A 3,756-nucleotide genomic window follows, 5' to 3' on the forward strand; every position below is an offset into this window, starting at 1 on the left:
CAGTTGTATAGGAGAGAGGGCAAGTTTTGATGTTAAAGTCTCCCCCCCAAACAATGTCATAGGATATGGCCGATTTACAAAGAATTGAGTCCATAACAGTTTCTAGCTCATCCACAACAGTGGTACTGGAAGGGTGAAGGACTGGGTTCTTTGGACCCAGCGGTGCCAGGGCACAACACCTGAAACCTTCGTGGGTAACCTGCTCCGGCGTACAAGTCACAGAGACACGGGACACTTCCTTCGGCGTCAAAGAGTCAAAGTTTATTTACTGCAGGGAACACAGAAGTCACAGGAAGTACATCGAGTGTAGTTCGGGGAGACTGCTTCAAATTGTATTTGTGGATCGCTCCTTTTATACAGTTTTTTACCCATAGGCTAACATTGAACACAAAGGTTTACAACTCAGTTCCCACATCTAGCTCCCAGAGGGGTCGCTTTGGTCGCTTTGAAACATACAAGGTCCGGAACATAAGTGCGGAAACATTTGGCGGTTCCCAACTGTAAAAACCCATCTTCCCACCATTAGCAAATTCCAATCAGCAGTAAAGTAGATCGAAACAGGAACGAAGACAGGTGCAGAGGAAGACGGAGACAGTGGGGAGATCGGAAAGGGTGTAAAAGGGGAGGTGCCGGGAAGCACGAGATACAGGCATCAAAGGGACGTGCCTAATGAGATGCACGGCTGAGACAATAAGTCCGTGAGGCAAGATGAGCCTCGAGCGGCGCCACCTGCCTTACAGTAGCAACCCCCTCGTCATAAAGACACTTTCAAAGGACATGTGTCTTCCGCAAGTATCTTGGGAGTCCCAGGGTCGCGAAGCGGACAGCGTCCGTTCGCTGACTACTTGAGGGCAAGAGACAAAATGGATGCCGTATCTAAGATGGAACCCGTGGGTACAGATGAGAAACCCACATAACAGACGAACGGTTTAAGTTAGCACAGCGAAACTGCGCACACTTACTAAACTCGTCATTTGCGGTTCATAGATACTAGACTCGACCATATTCGTGCGAGTCAAAAAAACACCACTTACAATTGTCACGGAACCTCAGACGCTCCTTTTGCCCTCATGTAGGCAAGCACTAGTCGGAATCATATTCGATATTCATCAGACCATCAAGATGTCGTTGTAGCATAGATCTGTCCGAGCGAGTCCCCTTGGTAGCAGGTGGTTGTCTCATACACGTTGTAGCACAGAGGCCACATAAGGCAGGACCACACTGCACACAAAGGCAACACGTGAACAGGAACACTACCACAACCCCGATGATCGTCAGAATCTTCCAACCCCAAGTCGACACCAGGCCCCAAAACCAACCAAGTAGCGTCCAATCCCCTACATCCACGTGTATGGATTCGGAGATCTTGTGCAACTTCGAGATGGCTTGATAGACAGTAGGAGCATTATCTGGAATGAAAATGCAACAGCTCGAATGGATCACTTTACATACCCCACCGCGATCTGCTAAGACAACATCTAAAACCATACGGTTTTGTAATGTCATAAGTCTCTCCGCCTGAAGTTCTGTGGTGATATTACCAAGGGCACTGGCAGTAACATTAGCTGTCAATTCTACCACTCGAGTCAAATGTCTCAGGTTCCTACTATTAACCATAGGTCCCCAAAACGGGAGGAAACCCTTGAAAAAGTCTCCTGCCTCTTGACCGGCAGTATCCTCTTCGCTAATTACGCCTCGTACAACTCTAGTCTTATGGTAATCGGGATCTACAGTGAACGTCGGAGGCAACAGATTTGCAACAAAACATGAGCCCATGAAGTCTGAGGGCAACCATGTATATGCACGATCATGACAGATGAAGTACGTACCCTTGGCAGCCAGAAACACAGGGATCGGGGACATTGGCAGAACGTAACTCTCAGTGCAAGCACTTACTCCAAGTGAGGCTTGCGAACCACGACCCACGAGACAAAGATTACCAGTGTGGGGTACGACCCATATTGGTGGCGAGTTTTTAAGCTGCCTTTCATTAGTGAACATACTATATTCCCCTCGATTCGGTGCTCTATAGGCTTGTACCTCTGCCTTAGGGATGAGAAAAGCATCATAGATCTCATCTTCCAAATCCTGTATGGCCATCGATAGCACCCACTGATACGAGGTAGGACCAGCGTTGGGGGAACGTTGTTCTGGAGTGGGGTGGAAACCTAGTGCGCTTCGAAGCATTGTTTGGTATGCTCGAGCTGACCCTTGGGAACTATACGGTAACACCAGATATGGAATTCCCTTACCCGTAGTATGTGGCATCAACCCACACACCCAACAATTAGTAGTGTTAACCACTAACTGATGCTGATGGAGGAGCTGGATAAAGGAATTGTTGCGGAATTCTACACGTCTAGCCTGTTCGTGTTCCGGTAAAATATGAAAGGAATGGGGAGAAGCAGTAGTAGCAGTAAGAGTAACGTTAGGGTAAGAAGTAGGAGTAGGGGTAGGAAGTAAAAAGTAAGACATAGCATAATACACCCCACCCGCCAAGAATGCAGAAGCAGTTAAAAACAGTACAAACAATTGGAATACAACACATTTAGTACGACTAAGTTTCTGCAGTTTAACTCTATACGCCTGAGCTCCTTCCAAATCGTTCAGCTTCGAAAATGCCATTTCCCTACGACCGTCCGCAACGTTTCTTGACGCACTTCGTTCTGTGCAGCAATAGTCAATCCCCAGGAGTTCCTAGGAACCGACGGCCTTTAACCTAGCGTCAAGACCTACTGTCCAGAAGGAAGTACGCGCGCGGCCCTACGGCCCTCAATACACAATATGTATTTTATTTAGCACAAAAATCAGCTGTGGAAGGAAAAAGATACAAAAATCTTAATACACGTACAAACAATTTTCAATCATACGAAATGTTCAAAGTTGATCAGGGGAAACGAGGATATTGCAGTTATCAGTTTTTAGCAAAGCAAGAAAACAATTTTATTTGTCCTTAGTATGAGAACGCAAAGAATATCGATGTTTCCCGGGACGTGTCTGCTCGTCAAATAAAGGATCCGTCGAAGAGACAGCGTCCTGCTGATCAGTTTGTTGATTTGGTCTGGAGTCTTTTGCTGACAATGTTCCAACAGTGGCTTTCTGCTGCGCTGAGTGTTCACCAACAAGCTGTGCGTCGCTAAAAGGTACAAACGCCGGCAATGTCTCTGCTTCTGTCGACGCAATGCCTTTCCTCACCCACGGGTCTGCCAGCAAAGGAATAGGGACTCGTTTACAATGGGTAGCATGTACCCAATTCTTCCGCCCCTCAAGACGAACGGCAGTCCTCGTGGCCAGGAGCACCTGGTGAGGTCCAACAAAACGGGGGTCCAGATTCTTCTTGCGCGAAAAATTACGGGTGACAACCCAATCACCGGGCTGGAGCTGGTGGCCTGGACCCTCCGTCTGCGTCGGCAAGGCGTCGTAAACCTGTTGATGAATTAACCTCAGTTTAGCAGTCAAGTCATGTAAGTAGTCAATCAACATCGGATACTCAAGATCAACGAATATACCTGGCCTAGGAACCCCCCACACATTCGCAGGACGGCCGAACACTATTTCATAGGGACTAAGCCCTATTCGGGAGTGTACAGTCGCCCTAGTTGACAGTAATGCTAGAGGCAAAGCATCAGGCCACGAAAGTCCAGTCGTAGCTTGAATCTTCGCTAATTTTAGTTTAAGGGTGCCATTGTACCCTTCAACCAATCCAGCTGACTGGGGATGATTGGTGCTATGGAATTTTTGATTAATTCCAAGGCC

The sequence above is a fragment of the Lissotriton vulgaris genome, chromosome 9 (assembly GCF_964263255.1).
Source record: "Lissotriton vulgaris chromosome 9, aLisVul1.2, whole genome shotgun sequence".
NCBI classification, from domain to species: domain Eukaryota; kingdom Metazoa; phylum Chordata; class Amphibia; order Caudata; family Salamandridae; genus Lissotriton; species Lissotriton vulgaris.